Source organism: Pogona vitticeps, chromosome 3, assembly GCF_051106095.1.
Source record: "Pogona vitticeps strain Pit_001003342236 chromosome 3, PviZW2.1, whole genome shotgun sequence".
NCBI lineage: Eukaryota > Metazoa > Chordata > Lepidosauria > Squamata > Agamidae > Pogona > Pogona vitticeps.
The window spans coordinates 217,137,728-217,163,790 of NC_135785.1; the positions used below are offsets into that span (position 1 = coordinate 217,137,728).

Sequence of the window (26,063 nt, forward strand, 5' to 3'; positions counted from 1 at the left end):
GATTTTCTGTGCAAATTCTTTGATTTATCAGGAGAAGGCAGAAGGGCATTTCAAATATTTGACTTCCTTCAGCTGCTTCTTCCCCTCTGTCTAGCCCCCTGGTTCCACTCATAATTGGCTGTTCACTTTCCTGCTTACCAGAAAGGGACAGCATGTCCCCAAACACAAGGAAAACCAGCTCCATGTCATGTGGAGACTAAGACCAGAAAAAAAAATCAATATTAAGTTGTAGAGGGAGGTTGGTGCGGAAAAGCCCTTCCCTGTAATCATGGGGAAAATAACTACAGCTAATTGTTGAATGGAAAAGGGAAAGCATTCTGCATATGTTAAGAGGTTTTTGTTTGTTTGTTTTATTATCTCTTATTTCCTATCAGGATTTTGGTTATTAAGCCCAGACATAATGCATATGCAGATCCTTGTCTGCATGTATTAACCTGTAAGAATGACATGCTCCAGTTCTTGTGTTTAGAGACCTCTGTAAACATTGGCCCTCAGCCCATAATTTCATATTGAATATTGACATACACAGTCAAATTCAGCTCCAAGTAGATTGGTTAAGCTCTCATAAACTGGACAGCTCTATGCCAAGGCAACGTTCCAAGTGCATGGGCATTAGGTGATGTTAAGGTTTGGGCCCAGGACCACAATAATCATTCACACACAAACATACAGAAAAATCATGCAGGATATTCATATCTAGAGAATGGTGTTCCAAAAAGATTGACAGCAGAATAGAAGATGAATTCAGGAATTAAATCAAGTTTATGTACTTGTCCAGATTTCGGAAAGCTCCTATAGAGGGTATAGAATGCTTACTGAACAGTTTGTCTGAAACTTCCTTTAAGAGGTGAATATTTTAAAGTTTTTCATAATATTAGAAATTGAACAAGAGCCTAAACAGAGTAGAGCTGTTGTCCTTTACAGTGAGATGAGCTTTCCCCTTGGATGTATTTCCAAAATAGACCCCCGATGAGTGTTTTCTAATTTATCATTCATCATACCCTAAGGGAGCATCTGTCAATGATGCCATCCATCTTGAATTCTATTCTATCCGTTACAATTCATTTGATCCAGCAGCATGTGTGATTAGATGTTGTCAACCTGCGGTCATGTTTCCACAATATGATACAGTGTCCCAACTTTTGTCTTCCTCCTGAGCCTGATGGATTTATTGTTTCTGGGTGCTCATTTCAACTCATGTCTCATTATGATAAAGTATTGCTTACAGGCATGATCTGGTTTCCATAAGTGTTTGGGACATCCAACACATGGTTTGGGTGGATCTTAGACAGATGTGCATGGCACATTTTCACTCTGTCATTATTTGAATGAGTTGTCATTGTCATCATCATCATTGTCATCATCATCATCCAGAAAAGAAATAAGTAGTGGGGACTAAAGGTACATGATATGCATACATTTAAGTGAATTATATGTATATTTTTAGCAGACAGCCCTATGGCTCCTCTAAAGACTTAATGGGCATGACACTTCCTCAACTTCTGGAAAGTGGTTAAGGGATATGTATAGTGCTTTGAAAGTGCCCAGTACTGGGTGGCTAAATCTGTCTACATCCAGTCTACATCACACTTTGAGTTCCTTCATAAGTCTGCCTTGTTTTCACTTTCCTGTGAAATTTTTCAAAAAGCAAACTGCAACAATTAATATTAAAATGCACATTTAAATGTGCAATTTGGGCAATATTTTCTCAAAAAATAGGCATTTTAAAATTATTTTCTTCTCTTAAAACAACTTTTTTTTTTTTTAAAAAAAGACTCACTTTTAAAAATAAGAATGACCTTCTAAAATATAGGGACATTCAAGATCTGGAGGATAACTATGTCTCTACAAATTAGGCCTGTATTGGTTCAGCTTCCACTGCAATTCATGAAGACTGCATTGGTACTTGATTTGCATTGCTTCTTGGGGGAAAGAAAAATCTTGTAGAGTTAGGGCTCATCTGTTCATCTGGCACTAACTTTTAGCATAGAGTAATTTTGCGGGGATATTAGACTTAGTTGCAGATGATGTTCAGATTCATTGTACCACTGCAAGCAGCTCTGGGTTGAGGATCATTATTAGTGGATGTTTCAAAGCTTCAACTCCAATTTGGTCTAATTTTGAAATTGCCACATTTCATACCTTCTTTGATTCCTTTTTCCCATTATAATTGCTGTTTATGTAGTGAGTGAATCATTGTCTGTCCGATTCTGGTGTGATAATCAGGCTCTTTTTCAAATAAACAATTCACAATCCACTAGCTCAGACATTTGTTTTGTGAAGGAGATGCTGAAGTTTCTATGGAGAATCACCTAACAATGCAGTTCTGGAGCATAGCCATACTTGCAGTACTTGGATTTAATATCCTTTTCAGTCCACTTGTTATCTGATTCATAGGCTTAATCCCAAACTAATGAGTCAATGAGCATTTTGTGATGGTGTTCAATAGGAAGCAGGATCTGTATGATCTCTGTGGAGTTGAGAAAAGAGCAGTGCATTGAAATAGCATTGATTATCACAGCGTATTTTTATATGCAGATGTCTTATATGGAGAAAAAATGAAGAAACTCAAATTTATTACTCTAAAACAGATAAGCTACAAAGCATGATTATACTGTTCTTTGCAGTGAAAATATATTCCCCACATCCCCACCCTGGCTGCTGACACACAATTAATCTCCTGGTTGATTTGTTGGAAATTTACTTAAAGTACCAAATAAACAAATGTCTTAAAATGCCAAACAAATAAATCGAGCATATAAGCTATTCAGCTATTCCCTTGTTGCCACCCCAAAACAATCTCTACATTGAGGCACAACTGATGCATCAGGATATGTGGACTGTGGCCCACGAAAGCTTACCTGAAAGAAAAAAAACATATTAATCATTTAGATGCCTCAGTCAGGACACCTTTTTTCCTGTAATGGACTTTGGTGGCCCATCCTTCCCTTTTGTCAGGGTGAGGACACCAAACTTTGTACAGCATTAACTGTAGACTCATTTTTACTTCACCTATGCTTGAAATATGTCTAGCCTCAAAATGTTATAATAGTCACTTTCATTGTCAAAATCAATTTTATGTTGTGTTCTGGCACTATATTCTTTGTATATAACAGTGACTGTCACAGAAAAATATAATTTAAAAGTCAGCTTGAAGGTTCAATTCTACAGCCTGGAGAGAAGGAGAGGAATAGGTGCCTATATAGGATACAACACATTGATTTCAACACTTGGGTGCAAAAAGAAATTCAGGCTGTCTCCAGAGTTCTAATATAATATAATTACTCTGGGTATCCATGCTAAGTGGTAGGACTCTCTAACCATTTATTTTTCAAGCTGATGTGTGCTGCATTACAATAAGGCCTCCAGAAACGACAGGCATGTGTATGTGCCCAAACCTGGCAAACGCTGTTTAGATGGGAAAACAACAGTGTCTTGTGGCACTTTGAGTAACTTAATGACAGAATTTCCAGCCTTTAGAATGCCACAAGATTCTTAGGTAATGGTGGTGGGATGTGTGTGCAAAAGATTGTAGGCTAAAACAACTACCATGCTAAAATTGTCTTGAATGAGAAAGGTGGCATTATATTTCACCACTATCAGCACTGATTTATTAAACCCCTTTTCATGTTTGTTGATTTATTTGTCTAGTTTTGCTTTTCTTTTTACCTCCACAAAGACTCTGAATAAAGCAAACAAATAAATGACAAAAGAACCAACACCCATAGTAAAAGTAAACTGGGCAGTGGTGGTGGGGAAACTAATAATGTAGCACAACCAAATATTGGTTTAAATGTCTGAGAAAAAACACAAAAGCAGTCTGTATCTAAAATTTTAGAGTGAAGTGCCAAGCTAGGCTTCCTTTGCACTGTTGTCTCCAGACTGTAGGAAATCCTACTCTTGATTTTATGTCTTGTGAAGAATCTGAAGCAGCAAGGCTCTTCACCAAATTGTGTGTGGATTTGGTTTGCCTTGTAGCAGCAATATTAAGGACTGCTGAGACCACACAGCTCCCTCAGATCTAGAGCTTATGAGGGCAGGGAGTCTTCAAAGCCTACAAAGTAGGGATGTGCCATTTTGGAAAGGGGAACATGCCATCTGCCACAGCCAGTATCTCCTCTGAGAAAGGGGAGGAATAAGAGAGAGCCACTGGGTGGCTGCCATCACCTAAATAATGAAAGTACTGAGCTAAACTTAGAACTTATCCACCTTACAGATGACTATTTGAAAGATAGACAATGTTTTGGCTTCTATTGGTAGCCCTCAGCTAATTGTGAATTGTGGATCCTGCTTTATTTCAGATATAATAGTACCTAGCACTTTAAACTGGCTTCATGGTATGTGAAGCCAGTATATGTAAGTTAATATGCATTTAACTCATTTCATTTATGAAGCCAATTCCTCTTTGGCCAGTTTCTGGAATAACAACATTATTGTATTCTGGACAAGCTTGGAGCTTTTGCATCATTTTCAGGACATGGCTCATGGATAAAACCACATAAAGTGCAAAGTTACATCAGCAAATCAAGATTTTTTTTAAAAAAAATCTATGGATCACTTGAAAAAAAGAGCTATATCTCCATGCCCTGTAGTGGCCACTGAAGGCATGAACTTCTAGAGTACTGGCAGAAATGGAATTACATTATATAGCACAAAAGTATGAAGTTTACCTTGTTTATGAGTGGGAGGTCAAATGAAGAAGCTGACATTCAATCTGATACCATTTTCTTATCAGCTAAAATAACATGAGTACAGTGGTGCCTCGCATAACGATTTTAATTGGTTCCAAAAAAAACGTTATGTGAAACATCGTTATGCGAAACACCATTTTCCATAGGAATGCATTGGAAACCGGTTAATCCGTTCCAATAGGCACGGATTGCCGTCCTTAAGCAAAAAAACCCATAGGAAACATTGTTAAACGATACAATGTTTCCTCCATTGGAATATATTGAAGCTGACTCAATACATTTCAATGGCTTTGCGAAGTCAATTTTTGCAAAATTAAGTGTGTCATAAAAGGGTCAAAAATGGTTTTAAATGCTTGGATTAGCTTCTGCACCCTCTAAAACGGATGCAAAAGTTAATTTGGCTTTGATCTGACTTTTCATTAATTTATGGTGAATTTCCCCCCCCCTAACTTTTGACAGCTCCATTATTTCCTATGGGGGAAGAAAAAATTCACAAAAAATCAATGAAGACTTAGCAACTGTTCTAAATGCTTGGATTCATTAGAGGACCCCCTAAGTCGTGTGCAAACCTGATTTGGCTTTGATCTGAACTTTCGTTAATTTATGGCGAATTGTTTTCTCCCCCATAGGAAAGCATGGAGCTGTCAGATTTTGACAGGTCCATTGGTTCCTATGGGCCGAAAAAAAAAATTAACCATAAATTAACAAAAAGTCAGATCAAAGCCAAATCAGGTTTGCACATGACTTAGGGGGTCCTCTAACGAATCCAAGCATTTAGAACCGTTTTTGACCCTTCTAAGACACTTTTTTAATTGAAAAAAGAAACATCGTTAAGTGAAGCAGGGGACCTAAAATCGCATTCATTATGCAAAGCATGGTCCCAAACTTCGCTAAGCGAAAATCGCCCATAGGAAACATCGTTATACGGTGCATATTATTTTCTAAAAAAACACATCGTTATGCGAATTCATCGCTAAACGAGGCAATCGTTAAGCGAGGCACCACTGTATTCAACAGATTTGACTCTCGGCAGAGGGTTTGACTATTTAGTTCATAAAATTCTGAGATGGAATTTCTATGTGTTCATCTATGTTTGTAGTGCTGAATTTGTGTTGCAAACTCTTTCCAGGACACCTTCCCCCTTTTCAGTAGTCCCACAGCACACTTGTACAACTTGGTCCTAAAATCAACTGTGACTATTAGATCTGGTGATTTTCTAAATAATATTTTACCACAATTCATAAATTTCTTCATAAATGGGAAGGAAAGAAGTTAGGAGACCATACAGCATATGTTCTTCACCTTCCCATTGTATGAAGCAGTGTGAAAAGAGACTATATAGATAGATTCCCAGGATGTTCGGAGGGAAATAGGCTTGAGTTCCTTCTCTCGGATGTTGATGTGCAGATCACCTGTCAGGTTGCGAGGTTCTGTGTAGCAATACTTTGATTGTGGAAGTTAAATAGCAATTAGATTGCAGTTCCCAGTTGTATGTATGTCAACATGTTCTAATGGAATATTGAAAGTTAGAAATTTTAAGGTTTTATAAGGCTTTATACTTATGTGACTGGTCTAAGGACTGTAAATGAACTATTATTGTTGTTATTAAGTCAGGAGTGTTTTTAAAAGCATATGGAAGTAAAAGAAATGGGGGGGATCTCACTGCTTCCTATCTTGTACTATTTTTATGTAAAGTTATTTAACATCTAGAAGTGTGAGGGAGAAACAGACAATGAATCAGCACAATCATTTTATTACAACAGTAGATTTGGATTTATCTGGGAATATCCAGATATAATGCAAGAGATGTAGATAGATTTCTAAGGAAAATATTGGAAATATTAGAAATATGAACTGATGGTTTAAAATTTAAAAGAGGGCTCAGATCTTATGAATGACTTTGATGGCATGGCCTTTATCCTTCAAATCCATTCTTGTCCCTGACCTGCATTACAGTCATGAAGATGTAATTTACACAAAGCTTTTCTAAAGCTCAATTCTATTCAATTGAGATATTCCAAATTTGGAAGATAATTAATCCATTTCAAATACTCACACCTCTCCCTAATCCAATTGAAATAATTTCCCATGAGGAATTAAATTAACCCTCATTATTATGAAGAATTTACTATCTGTAAATTAACCCTTCCATTTGCTAATTACATTCTGCTCATTTAGGAAATGGCTGCATAGATTTTAGCAGTTGCAAAGAATAGCAAAGAGGTGTTTAAGAGTTTGTATTGCTGGTGATTCTGTTGTTGCTGCTGTTGCAGTTGCTGTTGCTGTAATGTACCAAACATTAATACAAGAAATTAAAAGATTATTCGAGCATGATCAGATGATACTCCTTCCTGTACATATTTCAGCAACCAGAGTCTTTCCTGAATCTTTGGTTACTAGTTCGGTTACTAGCTTGGACACATTGTGAGAATGGCTGATGGTTGGATTCTAAAAGATGGCTTGTATGGAGAATTAGTGCAGGGAAATCGCCCCAGAGGGAGACCACAACTGTGACACAAGGATATCTGCAAGGTATGGATCTGAAGGCCTTAGGAATGGACCTCAACAGATGGGAAACCTTGACATCTGAGTATTCAGCCTGGAGGTAGGTGGTCGTCACGGCCTCTCCCATTTTGAAGAGACCCTTGTCCAGCAGGCTGAGGCAAAGAGGCAGTCCCAAAAGCAGCAAAATCAGGGAGCTGGACAGAGGACAGATTGTATTTGCCTTCAGTGTGGAAGGGTCTGTCACTCTCGAATTGGCCTACTCAGCCACACTAGATGCTGTTCCAAGTCCTCCATAGTTACGTTACCATAGTCTCTCAAGACTGAAGGATGCATAATCTGGTTACTAGTTTAAACCAAATGCCAATAGTTACTAATCTGCTTCCTGAAATTCTGAAAAACTGTGATCTTGCAAACATGGCATCTCACCTGCAAATGTTTTGGACTTGATTTTGAATGTTTAGGCTTCATCTTTTGGTCTGCCCCCAAGCACCAGCAATGCTCAGATACATGAAGTACAATGATAATAAAGAGAAGTATTGAGAATTATTTCAGAAAGGATTTAAGTTTGGGCATCAATACAATGAATGAATGAGCAATAGTAAAGGTAAATGTTCCCCATGACATTTATTCCAGTCCTGTCCCACTCTAGGGTGCGGTGCTCATCCCCAATAAGATAAACACAAAATTACTACCAAAGCATGATAGAATTTTTCAAAAACTTAAACAAGTGCTAGAGGAATTCTTACCCAGTCCACATTAAAAGCTAGAAGGTGGAGGGAATGGTTAAGGAAAATGTCTCATTCAATAAACAGATTTCTGTGCAAACATATAGATTGAGAAGACAAAAAATATGTTAGGCTAGATTAGAAAATGAAAAGTATTGAAGTGAAAAATTATATAAACCCTATTCACTCATTAGCTAAACTTGTTGGAACACAATTTCCCATGTGTTGTCACTTTCAACATGTGAAAGCAACAGTCTGAAGAGGTGGAGGTTGCTCTCTTCAGATATCCCAGGGACATAGATTCATCATGACTATCAGCAACCAAAACACTCATTGAAGTCTTTTCAGTGATCTGCTACTAACATCCTCCTGGGGAGGCTCGCCGAGTTGGGGATAGGTGGCCGGGCCTTTGCTTGGCTCCGTTCCTTCTTGGAGGACCGTCCCCAGAGAGTACAGCTTGGGGAGAATGTTTCGGCCCCGTGGTGCCTTAATTGTGGGGTCCCACAGGGGTCGATCATCTCCCCAATGCTGTTTAATATCTACATGAGGCCGCTGGGAGGGGTCATCAGGAGGTGTGGAGCGCAGTGCCATCAATATGCGGATGACACACAGCTCTACATCTCCTTTTTTCCAACTGCAGGAGATGCCGTTCTGTCCCTTCAGCGTTGCCTGGAGGCTGTACAGGAATGGATGCAGGAGAACGGGCTGAGGCTGAACCCGGACAAGACAGAGGTACTGAGGGTGGGTGCCCCCACACCTGGGGACATGGGAAACTCCCTCATTTTTTGGGGGGTGACCCTGCCCGCCAGGGATGGGGTCCGTAGCTTGGGTGTCCATCTTGACCCGGCGCTCACCATGGAGACCCAGGTGGCGTCCGTGGTCCGTTCCGCTTTTTTCCATCTCAGGCGGATAGCCCAGCTGCGGCCCTACCTTGATGTGGGGTCTCTCACCACTCTGGTGCATGCGCTTGTAGTCTCGAGATTAGACCACTGTAATGCGCTCTACGTGGGGCTACCTTTGAGATTGCTGCGGAAACTACAGGTGGTGCAGAATGCGGCGGCCAGACTACTCAGTGGGCTGAGAAGATACCAACATATCTCCCCCACTCTGGCCGCATTGCATTGGCTGCCAATCCGATTCCGCATTGATTTCAAAGTGTTAACGCTTACTTACAAAGCCCTAAACAGTTTAGGACCTCGATACTTGGCGGAACGCCTTCTCCCATCTAGATCTACCCGTGTCACTCGCGCGAGCCAGGAGATAAGGCTGAGGAGCCTAACGCCGAGAGAGGCCCGAAAGGAAAAGACCAGAATCCGGGCCTTCTCGGCGGTGGCTCCTCGCCTTTGGAACAACTTGCCCCCTGAGATTCGCGCGGCTCCCTCGCTGGGCATTTTTAAGAAACAACTAAAAACATTGATGTATATGCGGGCCTTCCCAACAGAAAACCCTTGACGATCTTTTTTCTTATTCTGTTCTTTATTATTATTATTTTTTATTTAAGTTTCTGCTGTAAAGTTTTAAAATTACATTGTTGTTTTTACTGTAAGCCGCCTAGAGTGGTCTAATATGATCAGATAGGCGGGATAGAAATAAAATAAATAAATAAAATAAATAAATAAATAAAACAAACCAAAAGAACTAAGTCTTGCTTGAAAGAATAGAGTGTGTACATTTGGTAACATAACACAGCCACTCCCTGAAAGCACTGTGATTAGGAAGTGCTGATAAAATTCTTGACTGAGATTAAGCCAGAGTATCAAAGAGTAAATTCAATCTCCCCACCCTTTTCCTCCCCATCATACTATCCTTTCTGTATATTGCTCCTTTATGCAATATTTTAAGACACTCTTTATTAATGATTGAATAGTTGAATTAGTCCAAAGTGATTTGGATCAATCTGGATCCAATTTAGATCCAACTGAAATCCAAGTCCAGTTTGCTTCAGATTTGATTCCTTTCAGACTAAATCAACCAAATATAGTTCAGATTTGTTGAATTGGTTATACACCCCTATGTAGCATTAAAATTAAATGGCAAATAATAGCAAAATGCCCCTTATTCACTGTTCTAGGAAAAAGTAATTCTTGAAGTGCATAGGAGAAATAAAATTTAACGAGTGTAATCCTACTCAGAAGTAAATCTGAGTTCAATTGAATATACTCCCAGATTAGTGTGCAGATGTCAACCTGAACTATGTTACCCATCACAGCCATATTATTAAAGATATGAGTCCTGCCTCTCTACCTCTCTAGAAGCAAATTTTACTGAGGTTAGAGGTTTTAAGGCATTGTTAAATTCATTATTTGTCTCAAAATGGAAAGCTTTAATGTAAAAATTAATAGCTATCAATCCCGCAGAGATACTGCTCCTTTTAAAAGATCTGCCACATCAATTCAGGGAATAGTTAAATGTTCAAGCTTATAATTGAACATTTCAGAAACAGAACTTTGAAATGAATTACACTCTTTAAGTACTCCGAGGACATTTCAATAGTACTCGAAGGTACAAACAATATACTTATAGGTTGTTTAATACAGCTTAAGATCATGATGGAAGATTCACGTGGCTTCATTTGTAAAGGAGAACAAAGATGCTTTAATTTTTTTAAAAAAAGATAAATACAGTGTTCAGATTCCATCTGATGTGAGCTATGTGCAAGCAAAGTAAAAGTTACGTTTGGAAAGATCTATTAAAATCCACATAGAGATATTTATTCTATAAAAAATTAAGCAGGTATAAAATACAAGCATAAGAGTTTTCTTCTTACTCATTATTGAATTATCAGCTAGCCCATAACATAGGTCAAAAGAGGGCAAAGGTAGGTGCAGTGATTCCAGAAGCAGGCAAACCTAAATATTAAAGAGGAACAGGACATCAGGTCCTAATCCTGAACAGAAGCAGGTAAATCCAAATATGGAAGATAGTAGAAGTGGAAGATAAGATGTAACTATATGTTATGCCTGAAGTTGTTTAATGAAAATCCATTACGTTTTTTTAATCCATATTGGGCAAAATCTTATTGTGTAACTTTACACCAGCGTTAACTGGCCCAGGGCAATGGAAATAATTAATTTAAATCATCCTATCCTTATGTTTCACCTTCCTAGGCTTCCTAAGACTCTCTTTTGCTTTGGGGAGTCATGGAATGGGGTGGGGTGCTTTTAATATTTTTTAAAAATGCCACTGGTTCACCATCAGCTGTCCTGATCCCCATGACTGTGATCTGGCAGTGATGTTCAAATATTAAAAGCTCCCCTCCCCAACATCATAAAGTTCCCAAAAGTTTCCCAAAGGCAAAAGGGAGGAAGCCTCATAAGCAAAATGGAGGTGGGGGTGGGGAGTGGAAATAGGAAGCTGTAAATTTATTTAATTATTTCCACCACCTCAGTCTATTTTATACTGGCAGAATTGAGCCAACAGGCTTATGCCCATGGGGTCTTAGAAGAGAAAAGACATGCTTCCATAGAAAAATATTGGACAACAATACATAACGGATATGCACCATTGCAATCATGCTGAAATCCTGAAGAAAGACAGTACTGATTTCAAAACATACTGTGAACTGAGTTAAACATATCATCTCCAGAGCCCATGGGGAAAAATAAGACTAGAGTCCAGGGATGTAGAACCGTGCCTATGTGGCGTTTGTCATTCTTTCAGGCTTACTATGCATATGCAACACATATCAAGCAGCAAGAAACAAGAAACTCAAACAAAGGATTCTGAAGAAACTGAAGGGCACTTATTAATCCACCATTGTTTGTGTACCACAGGGTTGTATTCAGTAGGGGTAAAAGAATACAGAAATGTTTGATCAGCATTGACTTATGGTCCTAATACAGTGGCTCTAGTCATCATAAATTTCAAGAGCAATTCCCATGTTTCCCCCCCCACAGAAATAAAATTGTAAGAACTGCACCATTTTCTTCTTTTTACTATGGTATATTATTGAGGCTGCAGTTCTGCCTCTCTATCCTGGCATGTTTTGACAGTCAGAAATGTGTTGTTATAACTTAATGTCCAAGTGTACAACAGTGTTGTGGCTTTCTAACCGTCACTTGTCTTGAGCAGGACTGGTTTTGGTGGAACCTATGTCGTCCTGGAATGCATTTTCTGGAGAAAAACCTTAAGCAGAATATCAACTCCCAGTGGAAGGGTAAGTGTAATGCCTTCCAATATGCAGGACCTGCCTCTTTAAGACACAGACTTAAGTGGAAACTCTCCCCACTTTGTGAGTGATGGTGTGATCACATAGGCTGGACTGGAGTGATTCCCTGAAAGACAGAAGGATCAATTTAAGTGACGTTGCTTCCTGACCATTTCCAGTGTGATCAGACCCACACCTTTCTCACTGTTTGACTGTAGCTTGAGAATGGCTTCCTAAAAAAGCAAGCTAGAATTGGTAGGGAGAAGTTAGTCTGCTTATAAAGTGTTCTATTTCTAATGACTGCTTTCTTTGTTTATTTATATGAATTTTTAATACCCTTTTGCTTATCTTTCCATTAAAGTCAGAATCCCTTTTTCTAGCACCAATGCCTATACATTCCTTCATTTGAAGCACCAGGGGATTTTCTGAAAGAAAAAAAATAAACATTTTTTTCTGAAAGAAAAAAAAGTTTTGTTTTAAAACAAAACATTTAATTAAAGATAAAATCCCAAAGTTAGTAAACTCAAATTACAGGTCACCTTCCACCTTTCTTATTTATTTATTTATTTATTTATTTATTTATTTATTTATTTATTTATTTATTTATTTATTTATTTATTTATTTAATTATTTATTTATTTATTTATTTATTTATTTATTTATTTATTTATTTATTTATATGCTGCCCATCTAGACATAGTCTACTCTGGGCGGTGGCTCACAACAGAAGGCCCAATTTCTTTATTTTCTCCTTGTGGGCCTCCCTCGGCGTCAGATCCCTCAGCTGTCCCTGCTGGCTGTGTCAGGTGATTTGGGTAGATCTGGGTGGGAGGAGACGATCTGCCTATATTGAGGTCCCAAACCGTTTAGGGCTTTATATGTAATCATTAACACTTTGAAGTCAACGCGGAAATGGACTGGCAACCAGTGCAAAGCAGCCAGAGTGGGGGAGATATGTTGGTGTTTTCTCACCCCACTAAGAAGCCTGGCTGCTGCATTCTGGACCATCTGAAGTTTCCGCGTCAGCCTCAGGTAGCCCCACGTAGAGTGTGTTACAATGGTCTAATCTTGAGATTACCAGCACGTGGACTAGAGTAGTGAGGGCCCCCCATCAAGATAGGGTCGCAGCTGGGCAATCAGCCATAGATGGAAATAGGCGGAGCGGGCCACAGATGCCACCTGGAGTTCCATGGTAAGCGCCAGGTCCAGATGTACTCCCAAGCTGCGGACCTCACTCTTTGCGGCAAGGGTCTACCCCCCAAAAGAAAGGGAGTTGCCTATACCACTGGTGGAAGGACACCCACCCTCAAGACTTCTGTCTTGTCCAGGTTCAGCCTCAACCCATTCGACTGCATCCATTCCAATACAGTCTCCAGGCAGCGCTGAAGGGACAGTACGGCATCCACTGAGGTAGATGAAAAGGAGATGTAGAGCTGTGTGTCATCAGCATACTGGTGACACGATGCCCCACACCCCCGATGACCCCACCTAGCGGCCTCATATAGATGTTAAACAGCATTGTAGAGATGATCAACCCCTGTGGAACCCCACAGTTGAGGCTCCACGGGGCTGAGACACTCTCCCCAAGCTGAACTCTCTGGGGCCAGTCCTCCAAGAAGGAACGGAGCCAGGCAAGTGCCAGGCCACCAATTCCCAGCTCAGAGAGCCTCCCCAGGAGGATACTGTGGTTGACGGTATCAAAGGCTGCCGAGATGTCAAGGAGGACCAACAAGGACATATTGCCCCCATCGGCCTCCTCAGCAGGTCATCCATCAGTGTGACCAGTGCCATCTCTGTACCATAGTGCGGCCTGAAGCCCGACTGGAATGGGTCCAGGGCACTGTTTTCATCCAAGAACGCCTGGAGCTGATCTGCCACCACCCTCTCAACCACTTTGCTAAGGAAAGAAACATTGGCAACGGGCCTATTCTTGCTTCTTTTGCCTTAACTTGCACTCTAAGTAAAGACCACAATATGTTCTGACTATTTTCCACCACTCCTTGTGAAGTGTATAACTAATGTTTTGGCAAAGCTGGGGGGGGGGGCAACATATAAACTACAGATCTGTCTACAGTTACATAATCTTTGCTATTCCAGTCCATTTTCTCTGTATTTAGGGAAAGGAAATGTCACTAATGGACTTAGTCCTAGCTAAAGGAATTAAAGAGTGCACTACTTGAGCTTTTTTTAAAAAATTGGGAATTGCTTTTCACACACAGAGGAATAAATGAATGCAGAACTAGTGCTGACCTCATGTCGGATGCCAAAGAATGGAGGAAGTGCACGCTTCTCAGCACTGTTGGAATAATCATCTAGTGTTCTCAGCCAGCTAGTCTATTAACTGAAATTCGCAGGGCAGTACATGTAGCAAGAGAAAGGTTGAAGAGAGAGGCAGGAAAGCAGAAAGTCTTCAGAGTGCATCATAAAAAGAGAGAAATGAACTGGATTAGATTATAGATTTGTCTAGTTCAGCATTCAGTTTTCTACCATAGACTCTGGATGTCCATGAAAAGGACTGAAGGCAATAGCCTTTTCCTGCCATTGTTCCCTTGCAAATGGTATTCAGAGGCATGATTCATCTGGAAATGGAAGTTGTTTCAAGCATTGCTGGAAGAAAAGGTGGAAATCCAGAAACAGCTAGCAAAAGAGTAAGAGCTCTTCATCATGATAAGCCTTTGCAAATGGACTGGCTTTGCTTTAATGTAAATGAATGAGAGGGTTCAATTTATCTGGGTGTGTACCTCATTAAAGTGGCAGCCAAGCACTCAATGTCTTATTATACACAGAGATGGCCCTGCTATACAAAGGTGGCTCAACACAAAGGAATTAAATGCAAAGGGTTTCTGCAACTGTAAGCCATACAGATACCAGCACCAGTGTTCCATATGCTGGGGCGATCATAGTTCCACATCATGCTTCAAAGGTCGCCCAGGGGCTGGCGGCAGTAGGGACAGTGGTGGGCCAAAGAGACCTGCAGCAGGAGCAGCTAACTCTCCAAAACACCCCCAGTCCAATTAATTTAGTGGTACTAGCAGTTTTTTGCTGCAATACCCGGACAAAGAGGTGGCAGTCTATTTGTTGATTGGTTTTAAGGAGGGTTTTAGGATTCCATTTCAGGGTATTAAATGTGCCACTTCAGCATCCAATTTAAAATCTGTCAAGGGTATGAAAGAGGTAGTTAGGAGGAAGATTCAGAAGGAAGTAGCTGAAGGGAGAGTAGACAGACCTTTTGCAGAACTTCCTGTGCCAACTTTGCACATTTCTCCTTTGGGTGTGGTCCCGAAAAAGTCACCAGGGGAATTTTGGCTTATACACCAGCTATCTTACTCTGCTGGTGAATCTGTAAATGACATGATTCCCTAAGAGCTGTGTACAGTTATGTACACTTCTTTTGATGCCGCAATCCGGATGGTAAGATCCTGTGACACTGGGGCTGAGCTGGTGAAGGCTGACATTAAGTCGGCTTTCTGTTTGCTGCCAGTTCACCCAGATGATTTTGAGCTCTTGGGTTTTCAATTTGAAGGTTGTTTCTATATGGACAACGCGATGCCCATGGGGTGCTTGGTGTCCTATGTGACCTTTGAGTGCTTTAGCTCATTTTTGGAATGGGCACTAAAGCGAAGGGCAGAGCATTCCCATGTCATCCATTATTTGGATGATTTTGTGGGAAACCTGGATCTGGACAGTGTCGGTTCATCATTAGAGCATTCCAAACCCTCACGAGGGACCTAGGTGTTCTTTTGACAGAGGAAAAATTGGAGGGCCCATCCACATCTCTCACTTTTCTGGGGATTGAACTGGATACTGTCCAGAAATCCAGTAGGTTGCCAGATAGCAAGCTTTCTGATCTATGGATTTGAATCCAGAACCTGTTGCAGCAGCAATGCATTACATTGAGAGAGATTCAGGAGTTGGTGGGTCATCTCAATGTTGCATGTAAAGTCATTGCCCCAGGCAGGGCTTTTTTGAGAAGGCTTTGTGGAGCCATGAGTGGCTTAAAGAAGCCACATCACTGGAGAAAAATCTCAGCGGACATGAGAGATGATTTGCATGCCTGGTTGCAATTCCTGGACAGGTTCAATGGCATTCCATTTTGGAGAGACAAGCAGTGGCTCGGAGCTGGGCTCCAGGTGCACACTGATGCAGCAGGGTCATTTGGATATGGTATTTATTTCAGAGTCCGATGATGCACTGGTCGATGGCTGGCAGCTTGGTGTGACTCCGAAGTCACCTGAGATCTTATGTCTTTCACATTTTTCCTGATTCTTGGGACATTATGGCTGTGGGCAGACATTTGGGCCAACTCAGCAGTCACCTTTTGGTGTGACAACATGGCTGTGGTCCACGTAGTGAATAACCTCACATCTATATCTGTGCAAGTTATGAGACTCATAAGAGCCTTCCCACTACGCTGTTTGGAATACAATATTGTGTTCCAGGCTTGTCATATTCCTGGTATTGAGAACAAGCTGGTTCACGCCCTGTCCCATCAACAGATCGACAGGTTCAGGGAGCTGGCCCCTGAAGCTTGAGTTCATCCAGACATATTGCCTCAGGAGGTACAGAGCATTGGAGGATTGAAGCCAACAGAGCGATAAGTTTGGCAATTGCTCCTAGTGCCAGGTGCAGCTATGCAACAACGTGTGAAGAATTTTTTGCATTCTGCAAACGTGAAGGCATGGTAGGCCATGGCCTATAACGGTGGACCATGTGCAGCAATTTGCAGTTCACCTTCATTTTAAAGGTTTGCCCCCCCCCCGCACCATTCAAGGTAGATTGTCGGTATCAACATTCTATGCTATGGCAGATCTGGCCATGGGTGCCCAGGTCTGGCTGGCGACTTCCAAGTCAAAAAAAAAAAATGATAGCGGGGTGGAGCAAAGAAAGGGGTAAGCAATCAGATATGCATACCCCTATATCCCCCAGGTTTCTAGCCCAGTTGAGTTAAGTTTGGGAAGCTGTCGGTATTGATCAATATGAGGTTAAGTTATTTAGGGCAGCTACACTTTCTGCATTTTTCAGGGTTTTCTGTATTAGTGAACTGGTTAGAGCATCCAAAAGTGATGATCCTTGGACAGCATTGCAGATGGATGACCTTTTTGTCTCTGAAGACAGGGTTTTGTTTCATCTCCGCAGTTCTAAAACAGATCAGTTAGAGAGGGAGCAGGTTATAAGCTTGGGGACTTGTTCTGTAAAAGAACTCTGCCCGGTAAAAGTCCTGTCTGAGTTTGTGCTGCTGAGAGGGGATGTTGGAGGAGATTTATTTTGCCACAAGGATGGTTTACCCCTTACACAATACCAATTTTGGACAGTAACGTCTCGAGGGCTTAAGAAAGCAGGCATTGTAAGATGGAAATTTGGAACAGGTTCTTTTCATATCGGTGCAGCTTCCACAGTGGTGGCTTTGGGTTATGGTGAGGATCAAATAAAGAAATTAGGAAGGTGGTCATCTTATAGGTTTAAGGCGTATGTTTGTTTGTTCCTTCCCTCAATAGGAGTGATGCTGTTTCTTTCTTTTTCAGAACCCAGGGCTGCTTCTTCGCGGCTGATAGTGGCTGTTTATGGGCACAACTGTATTCACTGGGCAGTGAAACATGCTGTGCAGTCTGGATGGAGGTGTAATTTAGGTTTGCAGGCTTCAGCTGCCCTTGAATGGAAGGTAAAAAGGGGTATGCTGTGGCACAAGCTCTTGGAGCTTGCAGCCCCAGATATTTTTGTTGTTCATTTGGGAGGTAACAATCTGATGAAACGAACAGGCATGTCTTTGATTTTGCAGGTCATCCAGGACTTTCAGGTCTTGAAGGATATGTTTCCTTCAATGAAGCTGGTTTGGTCCAATATAATCCCACGTAGGGCTTGGCGAGCTGACTGTAAATCTGGTAAAATACACAGGGCATGGCGTGGTGTGAATCGAGATGTTTGCTGTGCAATGAGAGCAGGGTTGGGGTTGGTGATCTCACATCCTGAGATTGTGAGTCACCGGCCTGAACTGTATAGGAGCGACGGTGTTCACTTATCGGAGTTGGGCATGGGCCTCTTCCTTAAGGACCTACAAGGGGGCCTTCGAGCCGAAATTTTCAGCTTGGGTGGCGGGCTCGCCCTGCTCTAGGAAGCGTCCGGAGATCTAGGATTATCTGGACATAAAAGGAACTCACACTACAGTAGGCTCCCTTGTACTGTGGGGCCTCTACTTACGAACGGCCCTGGTTACAAACATTTCAAGTTACTAACCCAATCTCATAGAAAAGAGCAGGCCCTACTTACGAACATGTGTCCAAGTTACAAACCCGATCAATAGGAACAGTGGGCCCTACTTACGAACCTGTGGTTCGAGTTATGAACAAAAAAAACAGTGAGGGAGGCGGGGAAAGAGCGAAATTTGAACTTTCAGTTAACCGTTGGCCAGCGAAGAGGGTGGTTGTCTGCTTCCTCGCTCTTCCCAGCATTTACAGACTGGATAGAGAGACAGTCTTCAGACTGCCAGGTACTGCCTGGTACTGGCACAGTGCTGTACAGACAGGATGGGACAGTATTCTAATTTTTTTGGCTTTTTAAAAAAATTTGGATTTTTTATTTTTGACATTCTTTTTTTAAGCAGAGAGATTGCCTGTTCTGGGTGAGTACACTATGTTTTTACTTTACTGTACAGGGTTTTTGTACAGCTAGTTGGTGGGGGGGTAGGGCTAGGTGGGGGGGTTCTGAGCTCTGATGAGTTCTGCTGGATAGATTTTACAGTTTTAAAATAGCTGCATGCTTGCTGGAATCTTTCCTTGCTGTGCGTTTCTGTGGGAGGTGTGTGTGTTCTGAATCTGTCTGGTTAAATGTGGACCCAGAGGGCATTTTTGCAATGGAGGCATGGGTCTTCCTGGGTAGATTTTACAGTTTTGCTTGCTGGAATCTTGCTAGAAGCAGGGTAAAAATGGAGTTCAGAGCCATGTCTCTCTTTGTGCTGAGGAATTCTGCTAGGAAGAAAGCTTGCTTGCAAGCAGGTTAAAAATGGAGTTCAGAGCCATGTGTCTCTCTTTGTGCTGAGGACTGTTTTTCAAGGTGTTCTGTTGTCTGAAAGGTGCTTGTTCCCTTTCTCATTTGCTGTCCCTTCCCCCCCCCAAAAAAAAGGTGCTTGTCTTGACTGAAAATGTGCTTTTCAAGGTGTTCTGTTGAAAAGGTGTCTGTTCTCTTCTTCCCTCCCTCTTTTCTTTCCTTTTTTTAAAAAACCTAAGTCATCTTAGGTTAAAAGGAAAAAAAGAAAAAAATTCTGCCCCTATTGGTAGGAACGGATTAAGCAGCTTTGCATTAGTTCCTATGGGAACTAATGATTCGAGTTACAAACCGCTGCTCGACTTAAGAACCAGAAACAGCCGGAACGGATTAAATGGTTTTCAGTGCATTCCTATGGGAAATGCTAATTTGACCTACAAACTTTTCGATTTACAAACTTCCTTCTGGAACGGATTAAGTTCGTAAGTAGAGGGCCCGCTGTATTTTGGGGGATATAATTTAAATAGTTAATAAAGTTGTGGCCCAAGTTTTAACCCAACACTCTGTGTAGTGCCTCATTATTTCCAGGCTGGGAGGGCAAAGTGACACCAAGCAAGAGAAAAATCCTGAAGCTCACTCCTTTTTTCATCAATTAATCAGTCCTTGCCCAGACACCAAGCAGTTGTCACTGTTGTTTTTCAGCAAATGTGAATGGTAGTGAGCACAAGAGCAGATAGTTCAAGATCTATCCAGAATACCTACTAGTATTTCATCTGACCAATTTGCAGCATTTTTGAATTCTAAAGTGGAAGCCATCTGCCAGGAGCTCTCTCTTTTTTTTGAACACAGTAGATCAAGCAGAGATGTCCAGCGCTCCACCATGCCCGATGGGACTTGATCTCTTTCAGCCTGTGATGCCAGATATGGTGGACAAAGTGCTTGACCTCTGTCATGCCACCAAGTCCTCCCTTGACCCTTGCCCAGCCAGGTTAATCAAAGCAGCTAGGCCTACAACAACCGAATGGGCCACGACAATAATTAATGGGTATCTCCAGGAGACACTCATTAGGCCCATAAGGAAGAAACCAAGTTTGGCAGTGGACAATATTGGCAATTATAGGCCCATCACCAATGTTTCTTTCCTCAGCAAAGTGGTAGAGAGGGGGTGGCTGACCAGCTCCAGGCTCTTTTGGATGAAACCAATGCTCTGGATCCATTCCAGTCAGGATTCAGGGCGCACCACAGTACGGAAACAGCATTGGTCACCCTGATTGGTAACCTGTTGAGGGAGGCAGACAGGGGCAAAATGCCCTTGTTAGTCCTTCTTGATATCTCAGCCACCTTTGATACCGTCGACCACGGTATCCTCCTGGGGAGGCTCTCTGAGCTGGGAATCAGTGGTCTGGCACTTGCCTGGCTCTGATCCTTCTTGGAGGACAGTCCTCAGAGATTACAGCTTGGGGAGTGTGTTTCAGCCCCACGGAGCCTCAATTGTGGGGTTCCGCAGGGCTCGATTTTCTCCCCAATGCCATTTAAAATCTACATGAGGCCACTTGGTGGGTGTGGGGCTTCGTGCCATCAGTACACTTATGACAACCAGCCCTACATCTCCTTTTCTCCAATCACAGTAGGTGCCATTTTGTCCCTTCAGCGCTGCTTGGAGGCTGCAATGGATGCAGGAGAATAGAATGAGGTTGAACCAGGACAAGACAGAGGTCCCGAGGGTGGGTGGCCCCTGCATTGGTGGTTTGGGAAACTCCCTCTCTTTTGGGGAGTGACTCTCCACGAAGAATGAGGTTTGCAGCTTGGGGGTCCATCTGGAACTCACCATGGAAGCCCAGGTGGCGTCAGTGGTCCACTCCGCCTATTTCCATCTCTGGTGGATTGCCCAGCTGTGTCCCTATCTTGATGTTGAGGCACTAACTACTCTGGTCCATGTGCTTGTAGTCTCAAAATTAGACCACTGTAATGCACTTTACGTGGGGCTACCTTTGAGATTGATGCAGAAGATTCAAATAGTACTGAATGCGGCGGCCAGACTTCTCAGTGGGATGAGAAGATATCAGCATATTTCCCCTACTCTGGCTGCCTTGCATTGGCTGCCCGTTTGTTCCCGCATTGATTTCAAAATGTTAATGATGACATATAAAGTCCTGAACTGTTTAGGATCTCGATAGCTAGTGGAACGCCTCCTCCCACCTAAATCTACCCAAATGTGAATTTCGTTGTATGGGTATACTGTGTATATACTTACAATGACAATAAATTATTATTATTAAATCACTCATTCTGGCCAGGAGGGGTGACTGAGGGGCCTAACACCAAGGGAGGCCTAGAGAGAAAGAACAATAAACCGGGCCTTCTCGGCAGTGGCCCCTCTCCTTTGGAACAGTCTGCCCCCAGAGAGCTGTCTGGCTCCCTCGCTGGGTGTTTTTAAGAGCAAACTTAAGACCTGGCTCTTTAGGCAGGCTTTCCCTCCTGTCATCATTTGAATATTTTTCCCCATCTTGAACTATGTTACTATTGTTGTTTTTTATTTTATTATATATTTTATTATATTTTTTATTTTATTTTTTATTGCTAACTGCCCAGAGTAGACTTCAGTCTAGATGGGCGGGGTATAAATTTAATAAATGAAATAAAATAAATAAAATAAATGTGGTGATGATCCAAAGTCCAGTTTCAAAGTTATACATTTTGTTTGGGCTGTCATCATTTTTATGCCTAGAAGAAAGAAAAAGATTATACAAATAGAAGGGCAAATTCTACAGATTGTCTCTAACACATTCCAGTCTCAGTGAAGATGACAATAGTTTGAATAGGATATTGAAGAGGATAAAAAGGTGGTCACTTGCTTCCTTGGCTAAGAACTACTGATAGTGTTACTGAGATCTTTTACCCAGACATAATTGTGGAAAATGAAATAAATGTTTCATTCCCCCAGAAAGACCCTGGGAGAAGCTAAGACCTTATAGCCCATGTATTTAATAAACATTCTTTGACAAAATCAAAGTAAGACTTTGGAAAAATTAGTTCCAATCATTAGAAAACCAATGAGTACCAAATGATCTGTGGTCTAATGTTCTATTGCAGTATCCTTCTGAATCTTTTATTATGGGTCATGATTCTTGAACCTCTGAGGGAATTCCCTCTGTATTTCCAAAAGCATATTTTTCATGTACTCACTCAGATTTCTGCAACCTGAGCAGGACTGAAACTGAAGATTTTCTGTTTAGTCTTCTGAAGACCTGTGAGTCTGAACCAGTTCAATACGAGCTGGTGTACTGAAAGCTATCAGGGGAGCCTATTTAGTGCTAACAAAGCCGAGCAGAATACAGCAGTTATATTTGTATGCAAGATTCAGTGCAAACTCTGCAAAATGGACAGCACAACCAGAAAAAAAAATACAAAGTAGTACAGTAGTTCAGGGCTCACCATTTGTTCTATTGCAAGGTCATTTCTCCCCTTCTTACTTTTAAAACTTTTTTTTACTGTTGTTTGAGCAGATGGTGAATTTTTCCTAACTCATAGCATTTGAGGCATGCAAGGCCAATCCTGTGGAACTGTAGTCTCTGCATAGACAAAAGTGGGAGATCATAATCTTGTGGGTAAAATAAATATGTTTCTCCAAAAGCAAAGAAAACAGACTTTGTAGATGGCTTGTAATTAGAGAAGAAAGCATGAACATGTTTCATGGAGGTGATTAAGGGAGGCTTACCCTGTTTCTAACATCAGACTTCAGTGGTCCCATGCTTAATTCCTGAAGATAATTCACAAAGCAAGCTAATTTGCATAGTCCCAGAATTGGGAAAAAATCCTGTCATGAGATTCAAATTTGTTTCTCAATTTCTTCCTCTAGTCATTGGCTGCATGTCATGCCTGTTTCTGGACTGTGCCACAAGCAGGCTGTTCCCATCCTGGGCACAGAATGCAGCTGCTTCAAGGCCCCGCTGGCCTTCACAGTTTGTATCTAATGGGCAAAGGTAGGAATGGGTAAATGTATTCATTTCAGTTTCATCAGTTTCTCATTTTCTGAACTGTAAGTTTATTTGGGCCGATATTCAGTTATGCCTATGGGTATATTCTAGTGTGATTTATTATGCTAAGCAACAGGATTTTGGCTGCTGAACATATGTTCCATCTCTATTAATAGATGAGTACAGTTTTGTTAGCACCCAATTTTGGTTCCAATTCTCCGGCAGGGAATAACAGATAAAGACAGTGCATCGATTCAGTCTATATGTAAGTCAAATTTTAGTCAAACACATATAGCCGGGCCCCGTCCCTAAAGGCAGATCGGGAGCCCCCATCATACATTGGTAAAGCATTTTACAAGTTTCTTACAAAGGACAATAAAGCACAGCATCCCCTTATTGGTCTCCTGAACCCTATGGGTACCTGTTGGGTTATCGTATTGGCCGTGATAGATGTAAGAAAAATATCCAAATTGTATCCCAGGGTTAGTGGCTGTCAAGTTTGTGAATTTGTGTGAACCATTGTGCAGCTTATCTTTAAATATGTTAATGACGGATTATGGGCCATCTGAGTTATGGTACTGTATGTTACAGTCTTTGCCTGAAGCGCTGTGAGTTGGCCTTGAATGGGGGGGGGGTTTCCTCACAAAGCTGTGTGATAATGTAGGAATGTTTCTGTGAGTGCCAAGCAGGAGGAGTCAGGAGTACCAAGAGAGATTCATGTGATGAAATGAGGATACAAAATACATTGACTATAGAAAATGCATATAAGGTACAGATACAAAAATGCATATAGAATATCATTATAGTAAGGAAATAGTAGGAAATCATATTTCAATTACAGGTACAAGGTATGATTACTTGTGTAAAATGCTGATTATGAATGTTAAGTACATGTGAATCAAATAGCATGTGTTGTCTTAAATTGTAAAGTTCAGAACCTCATCCTTGCCCCCTATCAGTTTGGCCACTATTTATGTCACAATTCATTGAAAAACATTCATACCAGCTGATAATATTTACAGCTGCAAGGCTGATCTGGGCCCAAAAGTGGACAAAACTGGAAAATTTGAAGAAAGAGGAGTTACTTAAAAATTATTAGATATTGCAGAAATGGACAGATTGTCAGAGACATTACGTGAAAACCTGAGAACGTATGTTAAAGAAAGCTGGAAAATGTTTTATGACTGGGCCCAGATATATGTAGATATGAGCAGAGAATATTAGGTTATGGATTTTAGTATTGGAGTCAAGAGTATATTAGATATTGTATGAATGCAAATACTTCCCTGTGTCTATGTTCTGTTTTGTTTTGTGTTACCCCCTTTTTTTCTCCCTGTAGCTGTATCCTTTTGATAGTTGTCTGTGTATTATAAAAAGGAAAAATATTTTTTATTTTTATATAAATTATATAAAATATATTTTATATAGTATATAAAAACAATAACGCCAAAGCAAATGAAGAAAAATGAACAAAAAACTAATTATTATTTTTAAATACAGAGCTGTATCCACCATTCACATTTGTCAAACAACAACAACAACAACAAAACCCAGCTCTCATCATTGCTTTATGTTTCGGTGAGAAGAGTTTAATTGATGACACTTCTAGGATTTTCCATTTCTTCGTGTCACTTTGTGAATGATAGTGAGCACAACAGGGTATCCTGTAGACCAGTGGTCCCTAACCTTGGGTGACCATATGTGCTTGGACTGCAACTCCCAGAAATTCTGGCCAGCAGATGTGGTGGTGAAGGCTTCTGGGAGTTGTAGTCCAAGAACATCTGGAGGCCCAAGTTTGTAGAGTATTTTTTACTGTTGCCATTGGTGTTGTCAACATTGGTGTTGTCAACATTGTCAGCAGAGAAAAGGATGTAAAGTGTGGCATCCTTTCCCTGCCATCAATGTGAGCACAATATTGTGCAGCAATTGGGCCATTTCTGGATGCATTGAATCATGGATACAGAAGCACAATATTGCAAATTCATTAATCAGAAGTGTTTTTTTTTTTAATATTGAATTTAATTAAATGGGGCAACCAGTCTACTGTTTTGATCAGAGGTGTTCAAACTTATAGAACAGAACAGTGTGCACTCACTACTTTAAATATGAGCAAGCCCCTGCCCCCATCATTCCTTGTTTGGTCAACCGTTAACACTGAAATAATGAGGTAATCCATGCTATACTCCACAGAAGCTACAAGGAGACCATATTTGTTTTCTTTTTATGGGGAGATGAGCAATTTTCTTCATTAAGTTGACCAGCTGTGAACACCAGGGAGGATGACCTCCAGGATATTGCTAGATCTAACAATTCTTCGACAGAAATATATCCTGCTACTTTTCCTTGTGAAGCATTTGTACAGTCTACATATGTTTCCTTTGAGCAGATGCATCAGTTGGGACTGGAATTGTGAAGAAAATGATTTTAAAATGTACTCTGCCCATTTGATTATAATTAGCTGGGCACATGTAGAGAATGAAACACAATGCATATGGCTCAGCATCTCTACTCCCACGTGCAAGCCAATGATAGTAGTCAACCTCCACAGAATATTCATGTGATCAAGTAGAGCAGCTGTCAGATGTTCCATAATTTAGTTAACTGCAGTATCGTAAGATCAAGGCAAGGAAGACAGGAATAGTGCAAAACCTCCTAATATTGCATGACTATTCCACTTGAATGCTGACATGCTAATTCTTTACTTGTTGCTGTTCTTTCAGTTCACAAAAACTTATGTCAAACTGTAAGGGAATGGCTTGAGTTAAAAATAATGAGGTGTTTATCGTGGTTGTCTCCCCATCATCATCATCATACTGCATTGCTGGGAGGACCCTGTAGATCATTAAGTCCAGCCCCTGTCAGGGAAGCAGTGTGGGGAATTGAACTTGTACTATTGTGTTTATAGTATACTATAATTTTTTGATGTTGATTTTAATGATGATTTGGTGTGTTGTGAACCACATAATGAGTGTTCACACTAATGGAGAAATAAACAAACAGACAAACAAATCCGTAGGATTTACACTTAAACACCGAAGTA

The 26,063-nt window shown here is 41.0% G+C and overlaps 1 protein-coding gene across 2 annotated transcripts in view; it reads left to right on the forward strand.

Moving 5' to 3' along the window:
* Positions 1 to 2,277: 2,277 nt before the first annotated feature.
* LOC144588212 (uncharacterized) overlaps positions 2,278 to 26,063 on the forward strand; it is a 196,863-nt gene continuing 173,077 nt past the window's right edge. For both annotated transcript variants that reach the window (XM_078390554.1, XM_078390555.1), the window contains exon 1: positions 2,278 to 2,294. The gene's annotated coding sequence lies outside the window, so the exon portion shown is untranslated. The remainder of the gene's footprint in view (positions 2,295 to 26,063) is intronic.